The sequence below is a fragment of the Pan troglodytes genome, chromosome 4 (assembly GCF_028858775.2).
Source record: "Pan troglodytes isolate AG18354 chromosome 4, NHGRI_mPanTro3-v2.0_pri, whole genome shotgun sequence".
Classification (NCBI taxonomy): Eukaryota; Metazoa; Chordata; class Mammalia; order Primates; family Hominidae; genus Pan; species Pan troglodytes.
The window spans coordinates 90368569-90395440 of record NC_072402.2 but is presented as its reverse complement, the minus strand read 5'-3'; the positions used below and the strand labels follow the sequence as shown (position 1 = coordinate 90395440).

At 34.7% G+C, this 26872-nt stretch overlaps 1 protein-coding gene across 2 annotated transcripts in view; it reads right to left on the bottom strand.

Annotated features, from left to right (window-relative positions):
• The window catches only part of CDH12 (cadherin 12), a 1102231-nt gene that overhangs the window by 631897 nt on the left and 443462 nt on the right, over positions 1 to 26872 (bottom strand). The window contains exon 3 of one of the 2 annotated variants that reach the window (XM_024356657.3): positions 22075 to 22169. The exons of the other annotated variant lie outside the window; for it this stretch is intronic. The gene's annotated coding sequence lies outside the window, so the exon portion shown is untranslated. The remainder of the gene's footprint in view (positions 1 to 22074; positions 22170 to 26872) is intronic. 2 annotated transcript variants of the gene reach the window in all.

The window sequence follows — 26872 nt, the reverse complement described above, 5'->3', positions numbered from 1 at the left end:
AATTTCATGTTATCATTATTATTATTATTTTTTTTTTTGAGACGGAGTTTCACTCTTGATACCCAGGCTGGAGTGCAGTGGTGCAATCTCAGCTCACTGCAACCTCTGCCTCCCGGGTTCAAACAATTCTCCTGCCTCAGCCTTCTGAGTAGCTGGGATTTCTGGAGCGCGCCGCTACGCCCAGCACATTTTTTGTGTTTTTAGTAAAGACGGGGTTTCACTATGTTGGCCAGGCTGGTCTTAAACTCCCGACCTCAGGTGATCCACCCTCCTCGGCCTCCCAAAGTGCTGGGATTACAGGCATGAGCCACTGCGCCCAGTCTCGTATTCAAATTTCATAACTAAATCAATCTAATTGCAAATGGTGTGTTGCCACTTCTGAGATGAAAATGAATAAGAGAGTTCCTGCTCTCAGAGGACCAGCATTATAATTGAGGATATTTAATAACTACTATAAAGTGACTAGGATATTAGGAAGAATTAGGGAAATATCATTAGAAATGAGCACACATAAGTCCAATGGGCTACATAGAATAAGATATACACACAAAAATCCAAAATGACTTAGAAAAGTGTCAATCAAGGTGAATTTTGTGAATGTTAGTTCATTTATTGTGGTTAATAAACATGGGGAAGGTCCTATTGCAGATGTCATTTTTGAGAGAACATAAGCAAAGGCATTGGCAAGACAGCATGTGTGGGTTTCAGGTCACTGAGAAGGTTCCTTTGGTTGAAGTATAGAACACACTTGGAGAAAAGGAAAAATGTTGCTGGTAGAAATTCTCATTTTGGGAGTTCCTTTCTTACTGGGCATTGCTGGTCTCATATATTGTGCTTAGACAATTAAACCTTCTAGGCCAAAATAATCTCCCAATTCATGTGTATATTTCTCTAACCGGCATAAATCAACCAAACAAAACATAAAATTCCACTAGTTACTTTGGGGAACTTTTCACATGAACATGATTGTTTATCTAAGATACTAATTATAACCATACCAGAAATCATTCACATTTGGAGATCTCTCCTGCTCTCCCCCATTTCTCCCTCCCTTCTCTGGGAGGACTGTGTAATGTATACAATCTCCCTCTTTTGGTAACTTATTTCAGGGATGAATAACCAATGGTGTTTTAATCATATAATTAGATGGAATTGCCATGGGTCTGAGTTATTGTTATACTAGATGTAATATCTCCATTGTGGGTGTTAAATGGGTTTTGCTAGATTTAAGCTTTCTCTCAAACCTGGAATGTAAAGAAAATTAGACTTTTATGATAATTATTTTATATCTGTCTGCAGATAGCTTTCTCAATTATTTTATTATTTTTCTCGTTTTTCTCTTCTAAGGAAACTTTGCTCTGTTACTATATGCATACTGTAGGGCATCTATCTAGCCTAGATAAATATTTAAAAATGTCCATAAGAAAAGAAAGTGTATTTTTTATCCATTACCAAAACTAATTCAGAAAAAAAGGTTTCAAGGTTGCTTGGCAATGGCTTATGTTCCTCAATAACAACAGCTAGACTATTAGAGATCTTGGCATGAATTCACAAGTTTTTAAGGCATTTGATGTATTAGTAAAGATGTTTATGTATGTTAAAATGAGTTCATGCAATAGTCTTGATTAATATGCAACTTTTTGAACAAATTAGAGTGACTAAATTTTAACTTAAAAGCAACTTTTTTCTTTCTTAGCACAATAAAAATAATAGTGCAATCTTTTAGTTAATACAAGTCTTGGGTCCGATTTCTAATGATTTTAATATTTTAAATTCCCTACATTTGTTCTATAGGGTCCATGTGTTGTCATTGTTTCTACAAATTGTTTACGATTTGTTACAAAATAAAAATTATGTTAAACTAAATAAAATTTTAATCACAAATGACTTATATTAATGAATGTCTTTTAGTAGAGTGGACTCTTATGAATCCTTGTAATGCTGCAAATCATAAAAATTAAATGTATTGGGTTAAGTGGTTATCTTAACATCTTCAGTCAAATTTAATACCTTAAACTTATATTAAACTGTGATTCTTTAGATACTTGGATCATTTCCCAGTAAGAAAAATATATAGATATTGGCTACAAATATGATTTTGAATGCCCTTTTTTTTTATTTCTACATACAGATTGGTTAAAGCTTAATATACTGTGCAGACACAGATCTTTCTAAATAGTTATCCATATGATTTTCTTCATTTTTCCACCTTTGAGCAACATGGATTCAATGTTCCCCTAAGCTTGATTAATAAGATAGGCTGCTTTCTAACTCCAGATTTTTGACCTCCCTTTTCTTAAAGTATGTACCTTTTGGAAAACTTCCTAGAAAACTTCCAATTGTATAATCTTTCTCTGCTTTTTTGAGATGTAAATATTTTCACAACCTCAACATTTGACAATCCATACATGTTTTTCTCAAAGATCAGGAGTCATTCCTTTGAAATGTAATCATTAAGAGAAATGAGGACCTTATCTTTCTGCCTCTATAAGACAGTAGGAGCCTAGCATCCATAGCACCAGTTAACAAACCCAGACGGCCTGTATTTTTAGTCTGTTCTTGCACTGCTATAAAGAACTACCTAAGACTGGGTAATTTATAAATAAAAGATGTTTAATTGGCTCATAATTCCACAGGCTGTACAAGAAGCATGACTGGGGAGGCCTCAGGAAACTTTCAATCATGGCAGAAGGGGAAGCAGGCACATCTTACATGGCCAGAGCAGGAGAAAGGGAGAGAAGGTGGAATGGCTACATGCTTTTTTTTTTTTTTTTTGAGACTGAGTTTCACTTTTGTTGACCAGGCTGAATTAGCAATGGCACAATCTCAGCTGACCACAACCTCTGCCTCCCAGTTTCAAGCAATTGTCCTGCCTCAGCCTCCTGAGTAGCTGGGATTACAGGCATGCGGCACCATGCTTGGCTAATTTTGTATTTTTAGTAGAGATGAGGTTTCACCATGTTGGTGAGACTGGTCTCAAACTCCCAACCTCAGGTGACCTGCCCGCCTTGGTCTCAAAAAGTGCTAAGATTACAGGCGTGAGCCACTGCGCCTGGCCGGCTATACACTTTTAAACAACCAGATCTTGTGAGACCTCACATGGCAAGAACAGCTAGGGATAAATCCATTCCCATGATCCATCATCTCCCACTAGGCCTCTCCTCCAACAGTGGGGATTAAAATTCGACATGAGATTTGGTCAGAGACACAAATCCAAGCCATATCATTGCCTAATAACATTAACCAAATTCTCCCCTAACTTCTTTCAGCACTTTTCTACTAAGCCATCCTGGTGCTTAAAACCTCTCTCACATTTTATTTTAGTGCAGTTCATTCCAATTAACCTCCTTATTTCAATAGTCTTGAATAAAGTCTTTCTTGCCTGTTTAATTCCATCTAGAACAATTTTACATTGACATTTTCTAAAAAATGATATAAAATATATGCCCATAAAAAAATCTATTATTCTTAGTTTCCTGCTATCTAGAGTTCTTTTATTATCAGGGAAAAAAATCATTATTTAAATGTGATAATTCATATATATTTTTACAGAGTAACTGAAATATATATGAAAGATGAATATTTTGTCTATTGTTCATTAAGATGAAAAACAAATCATATAATGCATTTATTGTGTTGTTTAATATGATGATAGGTTATATTTTAAGGCTAAAAATAAAAGTCTTAATTGAATATTAAGGTTAATTTAAAAGTTTAATAAATAAAATTTTAAAAAAGCAAATTTGAGAGCATACTATAATTTTTAAAAATTTGAGAAATGTGATTTACTTAATTTATAATATACACATATTATTTCAAAAGAAATAGTAAATTATCTTAAATTGTGTTGACAAACCTGAGTCAATATGAATAGAATCATTTGTAAAGTAATATGATTAAGTCTTGACTACAAATTATAAATCAGATACTTAATGGAAATTAAAATTAAAATTTGAGCTTCTTTTCTACAAACTGATGAAGTTATCCTGTGCCTAGAAAATAGAGGATGCTTTTTCTTGCCAAAATGTTTATAAACTCTTTGAACTTCTGACATACTATTATTTTGAGCAAAAATGCCTTTAAAAAGTTACATTTTTAAAAATTGTACTGTACATTTAAAAATATTACAATTTTTTTAAAAAAAATTTAAAATTAAAAAAATGTAATGTACATTTAAAAAGTAATGTGTTATTAATTTTTAAAAAATATATTCTCTGTAACTATATCTTCCCTTTAGTTGTTACAGCTTGTTGACTCCAAAACCCTTTCTTGATTTTGTGTTAATAAAATTTACTCCTGGTGTCTTTTAGACCAAACCTGTCCCTATCCACCTTTGTTAGAGTGGCTTTGACAGAAAACAGGTCACTAAGGTTCCCTAATGACTGGGATTGACTTTGTAGCACAAAAGCCTATTGGCTGCTGTCTACATACAGAATATGTAGAATATAGAATATTGAATATGTAGGATAGAAGTCAGTTATCTCAGTAAAGTGGTACCTGCCTCAGAGTAGCACTGGATTTAAGCAGGAATTTATTTCCACCCATAGTTCTCAGGAGGGAGAATGAGAGATGGGAGAGATGAGGATGGGAGAATTGAGAGCTCTTTAGATATTTTAATGTTTCAAAGACCAAAAGCAGCCTCTGTTTGAGTTCACATGCTTGAACCACTAAAGGGAAATTTTTAAATGCCTATATCTGCTCCCAGAGCTTTTATCTTTTTATGTTTTATAATAGGCATGAAAATAAGCAGACTGTATCATGTTATATAGTTCAGAGAATATATGAACTAGAGATTGTCACTAAGACTATTAGGCTCATCATAAGATAAGTTTATGAAATTAGACAAGCAGTGTTTCAAATAGGGCTGTTGTAGAAATAATACTGTCCACTGGAGGTAGAGTATATGATGCCTAAGAAGACTATTATATTTACCTTCTGTAGACTTGTCCATTACCTTAAATATTTCTAAGAAAACAAAAACATCGTGAAACTAGGCAATTTGCTTAATACTTCCTGAAAATCTTCTTTTGTGAGTTCTTTGGATTGGTGGATGGGATATAGGATATGTTATTAAACTCTCTTGGCTTCTGCTTTACAAATGAACTACACTACAGTATTAGAATAGACACAATAGAAAAGTCCTCTTTCATGTATAAAGCAATTACAGGTAATGGGGGCAGAAAATTAAATTCTATTAATGTATAATAATATATTAAAGAAAAAAGTATGTTGCTTTAAGAAGGGACAAATAGAGGTCATATGAAAATTTATTTGAGGATAAAAATAATTAAAAGCCAACAGCTTAACACAGTTGCCTGAGATCATAAAGATTAAGAAAACATATTTCATATTAAGACCTAACAAGGACATTAAATAAGATCACAAAATTCAAGGCATGAAAAAAAGATATTTTAATGTCTTCATTCATTATTTTTTGATAACAACACTTTTTAAATAGATCCCAATTTGAAGCATCTCAACAAAATACAATTTTATGTCATATTATGTACAATAGTTTTATTTACAAAATACACTTACTTCTAAAAATTATTAAAATCACAGCAGCTTTAATTCTATACTGTATATCATCACATAAACGTGAAATGTTTTGGGAAAGGAATCTAAATGTTAACGTAAATGCCTTAAATATAACTCTTCTGATAACTCTTAAATGCAATTTGATCAATATTTGGGATTATGGAAAGAGTGTTGAATTGCTATGAAAATCTATAGCTGAACGTCTTATATTTAGTTTTTGTAATGCTTCCAAAAACAGGAAACAATGCAAGCAAAGTGCCACAGCTGGAGTTTAAACAAATGTCCATCCTTTAAAGTTTTTCAAAGCATTTTAAACATCTTTTCTTATGGTTCTTGACAGCCGAGGGCAAACAAGGTTCTTTGTCAATTTATGACTAAGCCAATACCTATAAAGATCCTCTGAGATTACTGTAAGCTCTAACTAATGTCCATTTCCTTTATGCTACATTTGGGCATTCAAGAGTGATGTCTTCCTAGGTGGCTATCAGTCTCCCAGGCTCATTTACCTGAATACATAAAATGAAAAGTGATGAGCTTTTGGGGTGGACTTAATATTTGGCACATTAAAAGCTAATTTATTATAGATTAATATGACCTTAACAATACCACCTTTTCTTCATTTCATTTTACTTTTCAAGTAAGAATAAAAAGACCTTATGGGATAAGGACAAGCTGACTTAAACAGATTATGGATTGTCAAGTTTCATATGTGTGTGTATTTTATATACACATATAGTCCCTAAGTTGAAATCCATGAATGATATGGATTCTAGAACATACTAAAGATGTAACTTTGGCTTGAAGAGTAAGAAGTCTTTATTATTTTACTTAGGTAAAAAATACAATATTTCTTTTTCACATAAAAGTGAATTTTGCTTAAAACATCAATGCAAAAACATAAATGTGCTCTGATGAGCAACTAAAATTTAGGTGAGGAGAATACAGACATAAATTTTATTTTTTAATAAAAAGACAATTTTTTTTTGTTTGTTTGTTTTTTGAGACAGAGTCTTACTCTGTCGCCAGGCTGGAGTGCAGTGGCATGGTCTCAGCTCACTGCAAGCTCCGCCTCCCGGGTTCACGCCATTCTCCTGCCTCAGCCTCCCAAGTAGCTGGGACTACAGGCGCCCACCACCACGCCCGGCTAATTTTTCTGTATTTTTAGTAGAGAGGGGGTTTCACTGTGTTAGCCAGGATGGTTTCGATTTCCTGACCTCGTGATCTGCCCGCCTCGGTCTCCCAAAGCGCTGGGATTACAGGCGTGAGCCACCGTGCCCGGCCGACAATTGATTTTTAAAAATTACATAAAGCCATATTTTATAAGATTTGATTAAAATGTAGTCAGAATACACACACACACACACACGCGCACGCACACGCTAGGTATTGGCATAGATTCACAGATATTCTAGCATCCTGGAAGACAAACATCATCTAGGTATTTTCTACATGTACCTGAAAAGATGCTGGCCTAGAAGCCACTGAAAACCTATGAAAAACTCTTACTCCTGGAGGATGTGCTTATTATGAGAGTAGGCTAAGGATTCATTTGCCAAGAACCTCGACCTTAACACTTTTGAACTTGCAATAATAGACTTCACCAAATTAAAGCCCGTGTGAGCTGACACTTTTTGTTTAAATAACAAGTAACTAGAAAACTATGTCTACAATAGTAATGTAACTTACTTCAAATGATCATAATTTTTGTTTGAAAATATATCAAAATCTTTTAAGCTTCTTTCATATAAATTTTAAAGGTTTGAAGTAAAATTAGTTTATATCTATACATATATACATATAATTAGTAATACTTTTTTTATAAGCATCTCACTTCCAAAGGAAATCTTTGTACATGTAATATTACTTTTCAAATTCCAAAAGCCTTGATTACGTGGATGGATGGAGAGATAGATAGATAGATAGATAGATAGATAGATAGATAGATAGATAATAGAATATTTTTAAAATATATTTTAGCTGGTTTAACAAAATCGCATCTCTAGGTTTAGGGAAGCAGCTGGTTTGACAATGGCTGTATTAATAGTGGGAAAGACAAAATTGTGGTCACGAACACAAAAGCAAACCTAACTTGCATGAAAAACATCACATGAGACTCTATATAAATCATTGCAGCACAGCAATTTTTAATACATAATCTTAAACATAAGTATGTCCAATGCCGGTGGGAACGTAAAAATAGCATCTTTAATAGATTGACCTTAAAATCCTTGCTCAGATGTTAATGTGAAAAAAAAATCTCTCTAGTTACTGAAGAGACAGACTGGCATTAGATCTGCTTTGGTTGAGATGATGCTACATTCTATGATAGAGTGAACTATAGGGTTGCAGTGCTAGGATTAGAGTTGTGTCCTTCTATGGTAGCACTAGGAGCAGAGTGATGTCACTCAGCAGAGGATGTTGCTCTAAGGTGGTGCTGGGAACAGAGCACTGTGTCTTTCTCTGTGATAGAGTTATATACTACAGAGTGTTGCAGATGAGAAGGCCTTGTGTTGCCAGGGAGGTTTTCACAATGAAGTGACATTCCACATGAGATCTGAATGGATACACATGGAACTCTGGGAAAAGCATTCCAAAGAGTGGAAAGTGATTGCTCAAAACTCAAAGGCAAGATAAAATATAAAAGAAATTAAATAACTCCAAGGAAGTTATTGTCATCTGTTAGTAATGCATTCATTCAACAAATATGTATTGAATGCCAGCCATTTGAATGCAGATATTTCTTTTACAAAACAACAAAATTTGGGTTTACTAGCTTTTTTTAATGTTGAGGCCATATGCAACTACTTCCCTGACCATTACTTTTCCTTTTGCCCCACATAAATCAGAGGAGAATTTCTCTTTTTTGCTTAGTCATTTTTTATGCCAATACGTTAAGTATTTTATAAATATATGCTAAATAGTAAATATATTACATAAAATACATTATCAATGGAATTAGTGCCCTAGCTAAATAACTGATTTTTTTTAATGACTGATAAAATTTTTAAAAATGTCCTGAGGTTTTCCTGTGCAGGTCAGAAGTCTGAATAAGCACTCATTTAAAGATTCATTTATCTTATCAATATCATGGTCAATATAAATCAATCAAATAAAACCAATAATATCAGGAAACCTAAGAAAGCATAAACTTCCATATTTTATAGACTTTAAAACTGAGAACAAAATTACTTTTCATTAATAATCAAGCTCTTTTTTAAAAATAAAAATAATAGCATGGCCACTAAAACATAAAGAAGTTAAATCAGAGAACTTGAGATTTAAGCAAGAGGCAGCAATGAAAGGCACCAAAGAGGTAAGGGATGGAAAAGCTTGGGAAGAGTGTCAGACGAGAAAACTTGTTCTTTACTTCTCCTGTTTTCATATAGAGGGATATTTATTCTGGTAACACTTCAGGCTTCCTGTACTACCCCTTCTTTTGGTATGACCCAGGGGAGTAAGGGAGACTCACTAAATAACGATTCAGGAATAAACCTGGACATGAATGACTAAGCTTCCTCTGACTTCTCTTCTAATCACCTGCCTGACAGACGGTGCCTTCTGGTCTGTTGAGAAGTTTGAAGTTGTGTTGGTTAATTTTACTCTAGTGTGACTATAAGGAAATCACATATTACACTTACATCCCATCCACCAATCTTTCATCAGTCATTAATAAAGCTAACACTTGACCCCCACCTGTTCGTTCCCTACTTTTGTTTCTCAACTGCTTCTGTACCATTAGTAATTTTGTGACTTTGGGCAAAACACAAATACTCACCCTGCCTCAACGTATTCATCTGTAAAATGAAGATAAGTTTTTGAGGGTTAAATTAATATTATTAACATTCGTCAGTGCTTAGCCATATTTGGCACATGGTAAGCACTATTCAAATGTAGTTAAATAAGCATTATTTAGTTGTTCCTATACAACTCCAACAGTGAGGCCAGAGAGGTATCCATGCTTCATCTCATTCAAGTCATTATTGACCAAAGAAAGACATGTGAAAATTGTTTAAAGCGCAGCAGAATGCATTGTGAATCCTGGATTGTAGGAAAGTACAAAGCAGAGTTAACGTTGGCTGTTGCAGCAGTCTACAGAAGATGTGATGCCGACATGAGCTAGAACAACAATTTTACAAAGATAGATAGAGTATAGTGGAGAGATTGCTTGGGAAAACCTTTCTCACACTGTTCTACAGTTTACAACACTTATTACAAACTTCTCAACCACCCCTCGTCATTAGGAAGAGATTTTTCACTGTAGTCAGGCTACTCTCTCGGTCACCTCCAGGCAGCCTATTTTTTTTCTCACATAGATACCTCTTATATGGATCAGATTGAATGATATTCCCCAACAATGTCTCTACATGTCCTAATTAATGGAAACTTGGAACGTCACTTCTTAGGGAAAAGGTCTTCACAGAATTAACAAAGTTAAAATCTTAAAATAAGGAGATCACCCCAGATGATTTGAGTGAGTCCAAAATCCAATGACATGTCCTTCCAAGACAAAGGTAGAGGGAAATTTGAGACAGACAGAATAAGAGAATACACAAAGGAGAAAAGGAGACAATTTTACCAAAAAAGGAAACGTTAGAGTGAAGTGGCCATAAGCCAAGGAAGTCAGGAACACTAATGACTACCAGAAACTTTATAAGGCAAGGTACAGAATCTCTACTAGGTCACTTAAGGAAATATGGCCTTGCTGACACTTCGATTTAAGACTTCCAGCCTCTAACATTGTGAGAGAATATATTTATCTTGTTTTAACCACCCATTTGTACAGGCAGTCACAGGAAGCTAATGAAGATATTGGCATCTGGAAGTCAGGTTCTGCTACAACAAATACCGAAAAAATAGCTACAACAAATACTAAAAAAATACCGAAAAATGTGGCTTTGAAATTTGGTAACGGTTAAAGACTGGAAGAATTTGGAGAAGCACAATAGAAAATTCCTGAATTGTCTTGAAGAGACTTGGTAGAAATATGAATGTCAAGTTAATTCTGATGTGCACTTAGATGGAATTGAGAAACATGGTAGAGAAAGTCTCTAATGCCTTGGAGAATAAATAAATTTCATAGATTGAATATTGGTGTAAATATGACTGTTAAATGCACAATGGAGAGGATTCAGAAGTATATATATTTGGAAGCCATGGGAAAGTTAATCCTTGTAGTGGTCAGAAACTTGGCTGAATTGTGTTTCCCTCTTTGGCGAGATGTAGAATTTGTAAGTGATGACTTTAGCTGAGGAGGTTTCCAAACAAAATGTTAAGAGTGCAGCCTGTTTTTTCTTTACTGCTTATTGAAAACTGTGAGAGAAAAAAATAAATTGAGGAAGTAACTATTAAGCAAAAAGCAACCAGCACTTGATGACTCAAGAGGTTCTAAGCCTGTACAAATTGCAAAGAATACTACAATTAGAAAATTCACTGTTGGAAACGTGTGCTGTTAAGAGAAGTCCAAAGATATTACTGGACAACCTTCTGCCAAAGGCTTACAAATTAAAAATTTACTTTTAAATCTCATTATAATCTGAGAATAGAAATGGTATTATCCAGAGGAAAAAAAAATCTATGGAGGACTCTCGTCTAATGATATGAATCACTGTGATTCACACAGGAGAACCACTAGGTTTTTGAGACTGTTATAGCAGACATACTGCTAGCTTGGACCAAAAGGAACGTAAGATGATAATATGACAGAAAATTGCAGGATTTTCAAAATTCTACAGGCAAGAAACAGAAATATAGAGCTACTCAGCTGTAAATGTGTGTGAACCTTCAAGGAAAAGGAAGAATTACTCAAAGGCAGAGGCTGGTGGAGCAATGGGTGTAGAAACTAAAGCAGATGGAATCTCATGCCCACAGGAGTGAGCCTCAGGCCAAGAGAAAGGAGCTGTGAGTTACAAAAGATTAATTACTCTGAGACCCTGAAACCTAATGGAATTTGTCTTGTTAGATTTCAAACTTGCTTGGGACTGGTGACCTTTTCATTGTTTACAATTTCTGCCTTTTGGAATGGGGCCGTCTATCTTATGCCAAGCCCACCATTATATTTTTAAGGCAGATAACTTGTTTTCTGGTTTCACAGGTTCATAAATGGAGAGAAATTTTGCCTCAAGATGAATCATATCCAAAGTCTCATGCATATCTAAGTTAAATTATCAATTTTGGCTTCTGGGTTAATGATATATAGAGGAGATTATAAATTTAGAGTTTGTGCTATAATGGATTTAGACTTCCAAGTATGCCGGGATAGGTTGGCTATTGTTGCATATAGATTCACATAAATTTTCAGGGGCTGAGGTTAGACTGTGATAGGACTGGATGGTGACTATCATAAAGATAATTTCACATCTTAAACCCCAGAACATGTAAATGCTAACTTATCTGGGAAAAGAATCTTTGCAGATGGAATTAAATTAAGGATTTTCAGATGAAGATACTAGCCTGGATTATCTGAGCAGGATCTAAATCCAATAGCAAATGTCATTATATGGCAAAGGTAGAGGAATCTTTGAGTCAGACAAAAGAGGAGAAGACGTATGGAAGAGGAGGATGCAGTATGACCATGGAGGCAGAGATCAGAGTGATGTGACTGTAATCCAAGGAAGCCAAGGGTTGTCAATGGCCACCAGAAGCTACAATGGGCAAGAGAAGCATTTTCCCATTCAGCGTCTGGAGGCATTGAGGCCTTGCCAACACATTGATTTTGGACTTCTGCCTTTTTTAGTTGTTAGAGAATGAATTCATTTTGTTTTAAACTACCAAGTTTTTAATAATGTGTTTGGGCAGCCACAGAAAACTCATACCCTTTAATACAATCCTCTCACATTTAACCTGATATTAGGCTCTGTTTCTCTAAGTGCCTGACATAATACAACTGAGAAGATTTTTACAAAGTTTTGTATACAAAACTGGGAATTAATTTTTTTCTTTTGGACATATTAAATATGTCTAATATATCTAAGCAGAAATGTCATGTAGGCAGTTTGATATTTGGGTCTGAAGACTAGTGGAAATGCCAGTCCTGGAGAAATAAATGTAGGGAACATTGCCACATAGATGATATTTACTGATATGGAGCTGTATGAAGTATCCTGTTAAAAATGTTGTAAATAAAGAAGAGATGGGTAAGGCCTGCCCTGGAGGACTTCTGCATTTTACATACTCTCTGAGAACATTAAGCCAGTGAAGAAAAATAAGAAGAAAGAGTCAGTAAGGTTATGTGGTTTGTCTGCCAGATAGTGCCTAACTCCCTCCCCATCTTTAACCTCATTCCTTGCCTCCTGTCTTAGCCTTCTTCCTCTTTTGTCCTCCAACTGTTCTTGGACTCAATATTACAGAAGTTGATTCATGATGATTGAATCCTTGATTTATATCAACGATGATTGGGCTGCACATTTTATAAGATTTTTTAAGCTGGGATTTTTATTACTTTTTAAAAATTCTTTTGAAATATTACCCCAAGACAGACCTGTGTCAAAATATAAGAACCATGTAAATATTATCAAAAATAAGCAATTTTTTCCGTTCAGTGTTTCTAGTGTACAATGAGAAAATGAGGGCACACCAGATGCCCTGGAGAGGTCAGCATCAGAGGGCACTGAGGACTATAAAAATCTGGCTGAATCAAAATTTCTCCAGTTACTCCTGTGGAGCAAATGAGACTTTCTGCCTGATGCACTAGAAGCTAATGCTATGACACTGGGTTTTTGAGAAAAGAAAAGTGTTCTATTACAAGCCAACCAGTGAGTCCAGCTCAATTCTGTCTCCCTGCACTGACTTTAAGGCAATAATTTTATTAGAAAAGGTTTAGGGAGTAGATTCTGGGATTAGCAGGTGACTGATAGAAGGGAAGGGGAGGTCTGGAAAGTCCTCGGGCATGTACAGTTATCTCTTCATGCTGCCTGATGGATCAAATGAGCAAATTTGGAGGTAGTTAGTATAAAACATGCAGTGTAAATTCAGGCTTCAATGTCAGCAAGCTTGTTCTGCCCAAACTCCAATGGGTCATATTGGTTCCAACTGATTTCAGCCAGTTTTTAAAATCTCACAGTTGGAGGAAGTTTCAGCATTTCAGCAAGTTGGTTCTTTTCTAATCTACTATCCTACAAACTCAAGATTTTCTGTTAGTCATTGGTTTCTTTAACTCTTTGGGGCATGGTTTCTCTCCTACTGTCTGTCGTACCTCCTAAAATATGCCCAATAGCTTTTTTCTTCTTCAGATCCTGTTTCTTTCTTATCTGCCATTTACTCTGGATCAATATAGCATTAAAATACTCATTGCTTTTCTCTCTTCTCTTTTACGTATATAAACTTTGGTGTATCAGAGTCTGCTGGTAACCTCTCAATACTCAATATTCATCCCTCTTTTCTTTAGGTGGAAATTTGGCCACCTCCTAAAAAGACAATATCTCCCTGCCTCCCTTGTAGGTAGATGCGGCTGTTATTAAGATGTAGCCGGTGGAATGCAAAAATTATTATCACGTGGCAGATTCCACAAATATTCTCTCAAATAATCATGGCAAAGTCTCTTTCTCCTTTCACCCTTTCCCAATGGCTGGAATGCAGACAATGCCAGCCTTCAAAATAGACACTAGCAGGAGAGCAACAAGATGAAAAAGAATGTCTGTCCCATGAACACACTGAGCCAAGCCAGTTTATAAGCCTACTTAAGAACATTTAATTGAGAATTGTGTATCTTATTTTCAGCACTTTTAATTGGAGGTCATTGCAATTTACATTTGAAACTAATTGCAATTGATTCCAGGTGTTTTTTTTTTTTTTTTTTTTTTGGAACTGAGTTGCTTCAAGTAACAGAACATGTATCATTGGCTTAATGGAAGTTGTCCAGCAGCAGATGGCAAGGATTGACATTACAGACTAGAATTTTGTAACCTTATAATGCAGTAGCAAAATATGGTAAATCTTTCCTGTTACCTGCATGTGGCAAATCAGGCACTGGTAAAGTAGTAGAATAAGAAGCAGTTATAAGATATTGCTACAGTTTAATTGTATTTCTCCAAAAATCGTAAGTTGAAGCCCTAATCCGTGGTGCTTCAGACTATGACTATATTTTGACATATGGTCCTTAAAGGAGGTAATTAAGTTAAAATGAGGTTATTATGGTTGGCCCTAATCCAATATGATTGATGCCCTTATAAGTCAGGAGGAATTTAGGACATATGCAGGGGGAAGGCTATTTAAAGACACAGGGAGAAGATGGCCATCTAAAAGCCAAGAACAGAGACCTCAGAAGAAATAAACCCTGCTGACACCTTGATCGTGGAATTCTAGCCTCCAGGATTTTAATAAAATGAAGATATATTGTGCATTAACTACTCTTGCCACCATTAGGTAAGTTTATAAGAAAGAGAGTAACTTAACTTGTAGATAACCACCTGCTGAGAGAGATGAAGAGGGATGCAACAATTAAGTCAAAGAAGGCCTTCTCTGAAAGCAGCACACACTTATTCACTAACAGCAGACCAGTAATATGGCAAATTGCTGGGTTGAAAAGCCAACCACTGCTATACCTCACAGGGAAGCAGCTCTAAGCAGTGGTTCTCAATATGGAAGCTTAGCAGGAGGTAAGGATATACCTCAGGTCTTTTTCCAGGATTTGTCATCATTAGTTCTCAGTGAAACAATGGAAGCCCCACTGGGTAAAATATATAATTTAAGTTGCTACTTCATACCAACGTCCTCTTTTACAATTACTTCTAGCTAGGAATAACACAAATAAGAGAGTTGGGTGTGAATGACACCTAAACCACATAGATCTCCAGTCTTTAAGACGGAGATAATAAGATGATTGGCAGTGTTGGAAGGAAATCTTCCCTGGATTTCTTGGTGATTTGACATGGTCTGGACCGCCCAAGCAATAGACATTGTCAAATTATAATGATAGAACACGCATCCTCTTTTTTCCCCCACAACTACCTCCTCTTTGGGTTCTAAGGGGGGTAGATATGAAGTCTTTTGTCTCCTTTTTCACCAGAGACATCTGTTCCTTCTTCAAAAGATATGAGAGCCTTTCTATTATCTGCATGATTCAATGTTTACATTCTTGGTTGTAGAATTTCTTCTCTTCCACCAACAGAATCTTTGTACAATCCAGAATAAAAGATAAGCACCTTTTATAAGTCCAGAAGCATAGATGGTTGGCTCCTATGTAAGCTTTAAGATTCATAATTTTGGAGTTTCTCTACTGTGGTAGAGACCCCTCTATGTGCAGGTTACGTTTGGCTTTCCTTACATAGCCCTATGAAGGACTGAGGTATGGGCAAATAGCAACATCACTAAGGTATTCTGTGAGTCAGTAAAAAGAGGTTTTTTTGTTTTGTTTTGTTTGCTTTTGGTGTGTTCTTGATAATCTCTGGTGTTTCTGCTAGTGTATTTGTGTGTATGTGTGTATCTATTGAACTATATTTCTATCTTCTATTTATCCAATCTGTATGTATATACATATCTATATCTATTTATCTTACTATATAATCTACCCAGTATCTATCTATCTATCTATCTATCTATCTATCTAATCTAAACAAGTAGGGTAACATTTTCAACTCTTCACAGTTTTACACCTAAGCGATGTATATGTGGCAGCAAGGATATGACACAAAGCAAACACGTAAGAATTGTACTAAGTAATTTCTTGAGAATTGTATTGCAAAAATAAAAACAACAAAAACGTAATCAAATAATATTTCAAACCTAGCCTGAAACTCTTCAAAACAGTCCATAGGCCAGCAAACCTACATCTATATAAGTATCATTTTAAAGCTTTTCAGCCTCTTAAAAGGACATCTGTTCCATTGCCTACTTCACATGTGGACAGAGCACATAATGGACAAAAATAAACCTTCCAGAAAGAAGGATCCAGAGGCCACAGAGGACAATGAAAAAGGTAATTCCTGCCAGACAGTAAATCCAGCCACTAACAGATGGTGTAACATGAATTAACTACACTGCCAGCAAAAGGAACCTTCAATTTCTTCCCAGACTAATGATGGCCTTGTGTTTCCCACTCCTCCTTTTTCTAAATGCAGGTTTTGAAATGTGTTACTTATTACCTCAGTACAATTGTACGGTAAATGTGTTAGGGATATATAACTTGAATTTTAATTTACAGATGTAAAGTAAATTTTTCTACCTACTTGTATAGGAGATATTAAAGCTGACTCTGTGTTTTAACACAACCATTATAACCAACAAAATCTCTTAAAATATAATATTTAAGTGACATCACTATGCCAGAACCTCACTGGCCTGACCAGAGAACAATGATTCCTGTTTTATTAAATAATTATTTGTGCGCAGACTCCTGGACTCATCCCTTCCTAACCAGAGAGCTTCTTTTCAATCTTCATTGGCATAACTAAGCATCAGTAACATATACTTCCCCCCTTTCTAGTGGTTAGATATCTCTGATTTGCATTCTTAGTGAATCAGTGATTTTATTCTACTGGTGTATCTCTTTGCCTGGAAGGTTAATAAGCCTGGTTTTCTTTTGTCGTTGGATGTTGTTTTTTTATTGTATGCTTCTTTAAATTACTGAAGGCCATTGTTTACAAAGGTCACAGTACAACAAGGACTTACATCTTGATCTGATAAAGAGGACTGTATATTATATAGGGATCTTGGAGTTTGAGTTGAAATAATAGATTAGGGCTTTAGAATATTTTCTCCCCTAAGAATGAGATTAAATATATAGAATAGAAAAATGAATACTATGCTTGCAGAGATTTTTTTTTAATGTTTTATTTTGCTAGAAAGCAGGTTTCACCACGTTGCCCAGGCTGAACCTTGAACCCCTGTGCTCAAGCGATCCGCCCACCTTGACCTCCCAAAGTGCTGGAATTACAGACGTGAACCACCATGCCTGGCCTGTGCTTGGGTACTGAAGCTGCAAAACAGATAGACAGCTTTCGGTAGAAATCTAATATATTTTATTTGATATCATTAGATCATCATATATTTTGCTGCCAATGAAATGCTTTTTAGCCCCTTTTGCCAGGTATAGCTTTGCAAAAAAACATTATGACCACTGGGAAGCGAGTGGAGGTGCATGCAGCTCTCAGGAACATTCTATAAATGTTAGTTGGCATGCTACATTTGTCCTTTCTTATTTGATCTGCTCCTTCCTGATGACTGGAATTAATTAGATGGCCATGTTGGATTCCCCAACTTGGAAGTGAGTTGACTTTGGGAATGTAGGCTACGTAAGATGATTGATATAAATGTAAGACATTTTGTGCTTCGTGGAGAAGAGCATCACATTGTACTCAACTTCTATACATTTGAATATTTCCATATAATAAATAAAGTTGTATTTTGTAAAGCCATTATTATATCTGCATTCTTCGTTATTTTAGTCAATCCTAATCATAACTGTTTGCCAATCTAAACTATTAAATTGATAACCTCTCAGACAACTATTTCAACTTTTTCTGATTCTTTCGGACACCATTGGAAGTTTTTTCCTGCACAAAACATGTACGAAATAGCACAGCCATAATTAGAAATTTACAGGCACATCTATAAATGTCAACTGAGATTTAAAACTTAGAACTCTTCACGTCAATCACAACATCCTTCCTCATTCTCTAAAATTTACTGTACCTACTTTTTATTTCTATAGGGATCTCTACCTACCAAAAAGCAATCATCTATTACTAATGTTTATTTACCTAAATTCTTTTAGCATTTATGTTTTATACCATGTATTTTGTTACTTCTTAGCACAAGTGAATTATATTATAAATTGGTTTCATAATATTTTGTTACATTCCTTTGGTAGTTGTAAAAACATGACAGCACTCATCTAAACTAGTAATAGACACAAATTCTAGATTCTATTTATTGAGGTATATTGCAGGTCAAATACTATAATAGTTCATTTAATTTCTAAACTATCATACAAGTAGTTCATAATAATGTATAGAGTTGAATACTGACCTCTTTCAAATTTTACCACCCAGAATATGTGAGGGTGACATTATTTCAGACAAGAATGTCTATAGATCTAATTAAAGTAAATACCTTGAGCTGAGATAATCCTAGACTAGGTTGGGCCTAACATCCAATAAGAGTATCTTTGTAAGAGACAGAAGATGGGAAGACATACAGAGACACACTGAGGGGAAGGCCATGTGGAGAAGGAAGAAGAGATTGGAGTTATGTTTCTAACAAGCCAAGGAACATGAGGGTTAGCTAAGCCACCAGAAGATAAGAAAGAGGCACTGAACAGACTCTCTGAGCCTCCAAAGGGAACCAGTCCAGCTAACACTTCATTTTGGCCTTCTGGCCTTCAGAACTTTGAGACAATAAATTTTTGTTGTTTTAAATCACCCAATGTGTGGCCATTTGTTACGACAGCCCCAGGAAAGCAATACAGATTTTGTTACCAGGAAGTAAGGTGCTGCTGTAACAATTAACTGCAAATGCAGAAGGTGATTTGGATTTGGGTAATGGACAGAAGTTGGTAGAATGTGGAGGCACCTCTTGAAGAGATATTGGCAGAAACATGAATATTAAGACTATTGTGATGAGCCTCAGAAGTAAGTGAAGAACACTGTAGAGAATGCTTCTCACTTCTTAAAGAACACATACTTTTTTGAATAGATGTTGGTAGAAAGACAAACATTAAAGATCTTTCTGGTGATGTCTCCAAAGAAAATGAAGAACAAGTTATTGTAAACTGTAAGAAACCAGATCCTTGCTAGAAAGTAGCAGATATTTTAGCTGGATCAAGCAAGACTTGCAAGGTTAAACTTGAATATATAACTGAGAAAGTTTCAAGTGAGGTGTTGAGGGTGAAGTATGGTTTTTCCTTGTTCCTTATAGTAAAATATAAAAGAAAAGAGATAAACTGAAGATGAAACTTCTGTGTGAGAAGGAATCAGCACTTGATGATGTGGAAGATTCTTAGCATATCTACGTTGCAAAGGATGGAAGAATTAGGAATTTCACTGTTGGAAGAGCAAATTCTAAAGAGAGGGTCAAAGGTATGGCTGAACAAACTTTTGTTGAAAAAATTAGGTGTGTGATTCATGGATCCAATCAACCATCTTAGGAGAAGCCAGAAATAGAAATGGAGTTATTTCAGAAATGCACAACCTTTTTCTAATGGTGCAGACCACTTCATACATAGTAGACCCACAATGTTTTTGAAAATGTTATATAAGCATAAACATTGGCAGCTTGGATTGAAAGAAAAAGACATGTGATGGAAAGAAGGAAGATGAACAATCTTCTGGGATGTCAAAGGAATAAATTTTGCTGATAAAATAACTCAGCTGAAAATGTGCCAACCTTTAAATAAAGAAGAAATAACTACTCAGGTGCTGAAGGCAGTGTAGCCACTGCCAAGCGTGGAGGAGACAGGCATGGACTGCATTCTCCCAGAAAGGACCAACCCTACTGGTAAGTAGATTTCAGATTTACAGTCTCTGAAACTGTGAGAGAATGATTTTCTGTTGTTTTAAGATACCCAGTGTGTGATAATTATTATGGCAATCCTAGGAAACTGATATATAGAATATTCACTTTACATGTGGGTGCAACAACCCTTGAGAAGTCTAAATAACATCATCATGGTCAAACAATTATTGAGTAATAAAGTCAGCTTTTGCACCCAAGGAGTCTGCTCCAGAGAATTAATCAATCAATGCAATATCTCATGGGACATTTTACTTTTTTAGAAAGTTCAAAATGTAATTATGGACTGAAGAGATAATCGATTGGTTCATTTAGTTTGTGGTCATTCCTATCAATGTTCTCCAGATACAGAATTTTCAGGCAACCACAATCCTTGCAGGAGCTGTAGCATGAATATGACCAGTATACAAACCATAATATTTATGACCAGAACCAAAGTATCACCAATGAAAGATTGCAGAGCAACCTAAATCATAAATGGTACTACCTTAATAGAATTAACATGAACACAGCCATGTGAAGACCAAGAAGCCGGAGACTATGAGTTTGCCATTTTCAGCTTTATGAGGTTTTCGGTGCTAGTATAAAATAAGAAACTGAGAAATGTGTTGCAGTAGTAAGACATTGTATTTCAGGCTTAGGTATCTGCAATTGCACTGAGTCAATCACTAGAGGATTACACTAGGTATATTAGTAACCTCACCAAGATTTTTTAAAATGACCATCATTACACAATTAAATTATACAATTAAATACAATACAGTAAGATATAATATTTGACTATATTATTTTACTATATGATGCATATATAGTAATAATACCTTCTTGATGTGTTAAGTTCTAGTTGGGGAATGCTAAAATTGAACAAAATTGAGGATGAAGGAGCAATTGTAGTATTTTTCACAATTATAAAAGCAATTATTATCAGACATATTTGTATGTAATATGCAATCTGTGCTAGCAAACATTAGGAAGCTCTAAGTCAATTGCCTTAAAAATAATATATATTTTATAAATTTACACACACACACACACACAATTTTTTTTTGAGGTCTGGCAATCTAAACCCCTCATTTTGAATAGAGGAAACTCAAAGCACAAACTCACCTATTTAGATTAGGATAAAGTTTTGCTTAGAATAAAAATTCCTGATTTTCTTTTCAGCTCTTCTTTCCAATATACAGTCTCTATACATTTGGTATGTTACAAGCTTCAGAATTCACTTTAGTGATACAAAAAATAAACTTGGCTTAGTATTTAACAGTTTATTTTATCCTTCTCATCAAGATGCCTGCCCTTTTTTTGTTGTTTTCTTAGCTAACATTCATAAAAGCAACATCAAAGAAGGATATTAATGTGTAGAAAAATGTTCTTACATACTTGCCTAAATTATGTATTTGATTAAAACTGCTATAACAGCCATGGCTTTCTAACCAGTAAAATGAATCTCATGCATCAAGGTAATGACTAGACCTTTAACATGATATATTGTAAGCTACAATACCTGTAGAAATGAGTGAGGAAAGAATAATTACAAAGGAAGTATGTGTTTGAGGAAACAACTTTTGCAATTAGAGGCCTGCATTTAAGGAATGCCAGTGTTTCTGTGTTTCCCCTGGATATTCTTGGTAACTAGCACAGTGTTGTAACAATTTTAAGACATTACAAATTAACATATGTGACCATGAGAATTTATCTATGAGGAATATTTTTAAATTAACGACTCTTCATGGTTTTATATGTATATTCAAAACATAATAATCAACTGGGCGCAGTGGCTCACGCCTATAATTCCAGCTCTTTGGGAGGCTAAAGCAGGTGGATCACCTGAGGTCAGGAGTTTGAGACCAGCCTGGCCAACATGGCAGAACCCCATTTCTACTATAAATACAAAAATTAGCCAGGCGTGGTGGTGGGCGCCTGTAATCCCAGCTACTCGGGAGACTGAGGCAGGAAAATGGCTTGAACCTAGGAGGTGGAGGCTGCAGTGAGCCGAGATCGCGCCACTTCACTCCAGTCTGGGTGAAAGCACGAAACTGTCTTAAAAAAAATAAAAAATAAAGAAAAAATCATAACAATCAATTTACTTACAAGTTAGAGGCAATTTATTTTCTAAGGCCAGCTTATATATCTCAAATTGTTTTGACCTCCACAGTAACTTGATTCTATAGCACTGGACATCAAAGCTGAAAAATATGTAAAGAAAATGCTTTAAGAATATGCAAGACTCTCTGGATTCTGTACATCATTAATTCAGCCTTCCCAGAATATTTGGTTGACACATCTCTATGAAACTTTGAAATCTCTCACATATTATAATTCATAACCAAAGAAGAGTTCTCTAAACAAAATTCTATCAGGCCAAAGATAGTAACTTTGTGGAAAAAATAAAAAAGCTCACATCCTAATCAGCATTGCCTAAGAAAGAGAAAATGGTAGGCAGAATGAGAAATAAAATGGTTTAAACAATAAATTTAGTTCCAATCATTCAACGTGACTTAATGGTGACAGAATGGAGTCAACTGCTTTAAACAAACAGACCTGGTAGATCATAAGTTTCTAAATACAAGAGCAAAGCCAGCACTGTAATGACATTTCTTGTTACAGTCGTCCCTCAGGATCTGTGGCAGACTTGGTTCCAGGACCTCCTACAGATACCAAGATTCACAGATGTTCAAGTTCCTAATATAAAATGGCATAGTATTTGCATAGAGCCTACACACATCTTCCCATACACCTTAAATCATCTCTAGATTACTTATAATGCATAATAGAATGCAAATGCTATGTAAATAGTAGTTACACTGGATTGTTTAGGAAATAATGGCAAGTAAAAATGTTTGTATATATTCATTATGGATGCAATTTTTTAAAGCATATATTCAGTCTATGATTAAATATATCCAATTCAATATTGGTTGAATCCATAGGTGCAGAATCCACAGATACAGAGGATAGATTGTATTTATATTGTAGTTACAGATTATAAAATGCTTTCATAAACATACTCGCTTTTTAACTTTAATCATTACAACAACCATCCTAGGTTGGCAAGTCGAGGACTCTTTTTGACATTATTGAAATGAAATCAACTTTTAGGAAAGGAGGGACCCAATTAATATTTAGCTGAACTGCAATGAAGAGAGTCATCACTCAATACTAGGTATCGTCAATCCTGTAATCTCTTCGCTACCCTAACTTGCAGTCATTGACATGATAATGCAGCCTGCATGATATTAAAGGTAAACCAATTAATTGTATTCCTCAGCTACAGTTTACAGGAATATATTTGAGGGGTTATAATGTTTGTGATTTTTGAATCTGGAAATTTGTTTTAAGCTGATACCGTCTCTCAAAATATTACTCTTTCCACCAGATAAAAAAATATATTATTCTTTCCACCAGAAAGAAGAAAAGATATTATTTTCCCTAAAGGGTAACAGATTTTTGAAAAGCCAATTACATGCAAAAACAATGATCCAAATTAACATATTTAGAGAATATTCTGAACAAAGCTTCTAAGATTAGAGAGACTGATAGTAGCTAAGTATGTGGTAATACAGATAAATTTCATTATCTGTTTATTGAATGTGGATTTTTCAGATTGTTCAAAAAAAGCTCTTTGAAAACTACACTTAAAGGGAACAATATGCATCACAGTTGATAGAATCCAAACTTGTAATGAACTAATACCAAGTATATGAGTATAAGCCTTGATAAAATAAAGCAACATATTTATACATAATGAACTCATAATGAAAGAAGAAACAGCAAATATGAAAGAATATAAATCAGATCAAATACATTATTTTATTTATACTTGGCTATGGTCACTTACTTAATTCTAAGTAATGAGAAATTGAATACTTTGGCTTCAATTCTGTTCTTTTTTAGTGTTTGTCACTAGAAAAATATTCAATCTGGATCTCTAAGTAAAATTGTACATCAATGTACACATTATATCCAGCAGCCTATTCGTATTTCCCTTGAAGGTGCCATTGACATCTCAAACTCGAAAGTTATCATTTAAGTTAATTATTCACCCTGTCTCTCAAAAATGTCTTCTCCTATGATTGCATATTTTAATGAGAGGCACTACTATAATTCATCCAATTTCCTAAACTCCAGTTCTTTGTGGCACCCTTTGATTTCTTCTCCTCCCATATCAGTCATAGCCAAGATATTACCAAATCCTATCTTCAATGTTCTCAATAGTTTAAAATCCACTTCATTTTCTCCACCAAATTATTATGTCAGTTAATACCATTACCATATCCTGTTTAAGTTACTAATCTTCCCCAACTCTAAGCTTTCTATTACTCTCTAATTATTTCTGCACTCTACAGTAAAAGATGATTTTTTTTTTGAATCCCAAGTTGATCATAGCACTGCCTAGTTAAATCCTTTTTATCTTTCCCCATGGCTCTCTGCATGAGCCCGATATACTTCAAGCTTACCTGTCATCATCTTTCACCAGCTACCTGCATAATGAGTGTAGGAGGAGTTAAACTGTTTGCACACTACACCTAAGCAGTGCAAAAACCACTAGTTTGCTCAAGGACTTTGGGAATATATTTTCATTTATAATTCTCATCTCTTCTCTTCTGTCACTTTACTTACACTCAAACAATTACCTGTCCTTTCTTCGGTAAACCTTCATTTTCTCTGCCTAGATTAGACTCCATGTCTGATTAGACTACCTGTTCAATTATACCTTCATACAGGATGCTTTTTTACGTTTCCTCACAAATTACTGTACTGTGTAGAAATAGCCTATTGTCTTCTCTATCTCTCAACAGGACTGTGAGTTTTGGGATGGTACATAGTAAGTTTTTCACAGTCACTACATTCTCAAAATCTTCCCATTTCAGTCAGTTTATTTTTAGTTTTCATAAAGTTTTGAGTGTAAAGCCTCCTTAATCACTGGCATCAACAGTCATATGGACTAGGTGGACTATCTTTAACAATGAAGCACAGTTCAGCAAAACCTATAGCAAAATGATGTGTTTTCCACTTTTATCTCTGTTTATAGAAGCTGTGGCTAAACAAGATAGATTCTTAAAGTCAAGAAATCATAGATAGAGTTTCAGAGACAATTGCTTTTAGGGGTGGGGGTTATTGAAATCAATGTGTCTGACACTATAATGAGGGATAACCTGACACAAAAGGATCCTAAATAAGTGTCCTCGGTCTCTGTGCTTTTTTTCAAAATAGTTGAACCAACGTAAGTCACCTATCCAATGTGCATGTTTTTCTTTGTCAAACTCAGTTTTAAGACATTCTTCAAAATATCTGGCAACCTTATGACCAGGAGCAACAGAAGCAATCTGGAAACTTCAACTCACTGCCAAGTAACATTGAAGAATTCAAAATGGATATTATATCATCTATTTATATATGCATATTATTATATATACTATATATACATTATCTGTAATTGTAAATTACATATATAGTACACATGCATTATATTAATATATTAATTGCATATGCATTATGTGTGCACGTGTAAATATTCATGAATGTATTGCTGCCCACATCACTAAATTAGACTCAATATCACTTAAGTCAAAACACCTGGAAAAAAATAGATTCCACCACATTTTAAAGACCTAAAATAATAAAATCAATTATACTACTAAATCAATTCTTCTATCTTCATTTTATTTTCCCCCTAGACGGTGGACAATTTTGTTTCCAATGAATAATTAAGTGAATTTTTTGCAGTAGATAATTAATGCTTTCTGAATATTTCCTATCAGTATTCTACAGTAAGGCATACTGACTTACCTATCACCATAAGTATTAAACCACATGCTGTAGGCTAGAATATTTATATTAGTATCTTAATAAAAACTTCCAGAAAATTATCTACATATACAGCAAAATGCATCCTTAGGGATCCCCTGCAAATATTTAAACGTATCTTTTGTGCAAGGAAAATAAGATAGTAAAAGTCTCGTATGTAAGTTTTTAAAGAGTTAGAGTATACTCTTAGCACTCTCGTCTTGGTATTAAAGGCTTCCACAAGAGCCAAGCCTCTTTGACATTTAAAATTGTATTTTTCTTCTCCTTCTAGAGAAATAGCTTACATATGGTTTCACCTGTATTTTTAAGTCTTCTTATCTGAGGTATACACTTGTAGCACAGCATGTTTCTAAGGTCTGGGTGCATATACAAAGAGTGTCTATAAATTAAAAATATAGTAAAATAAAAAGAGAAAGATACCTCATATTTCAAGTATTCTTATTTATTATTTCTCCAATTCAAAACCAATTGAAAACTAGCTTATTTTCCAAGTTTAGGATATCACTTATTATTTGGTTTGGAATACCATATTATATTGATTTGAAAAAAATACAGCATAACTCTAGAGTCATAATACTTTTCTCTTTCTTGTGACAAAAATCCATGTTAACAACCAATGGTGAGGGTCTTTCTTCTGCTTAAATAATGTTTTAAGTTTCTTCTATATTATAATTGAGGACTAAGCTATTGATTCTACTCAATGTTTCTTCTACAAAATTAATATAATTTCAGTGGTGTGATGAGATACTGAAATACAGCAAAGAAGCTTAATTGTTTTGGAGAAAAGGATAGGCTAAAGACTTCTTACCACTCCTACCCTATGACTAGTGGTCAGCCTGAGCATGGTGTTAATAAAGGTTTTGAGGCTGAGAGTGGTAGTTCTGGGGAAGGGTGTCTGGATCAATTAGTGTTATTTTTTTACAGCTCGAAGATAAATGCTTAGATTACCTGGTACATGGTGGCATTATAAAAGTGCGGATGATGATTACTACTTTATAAACATGATGATAATACAAATTATTTTTTATTACGATTTTTCTCACTAGTTTAATTAAAACAGATTTTGATTTGATTGTGAATA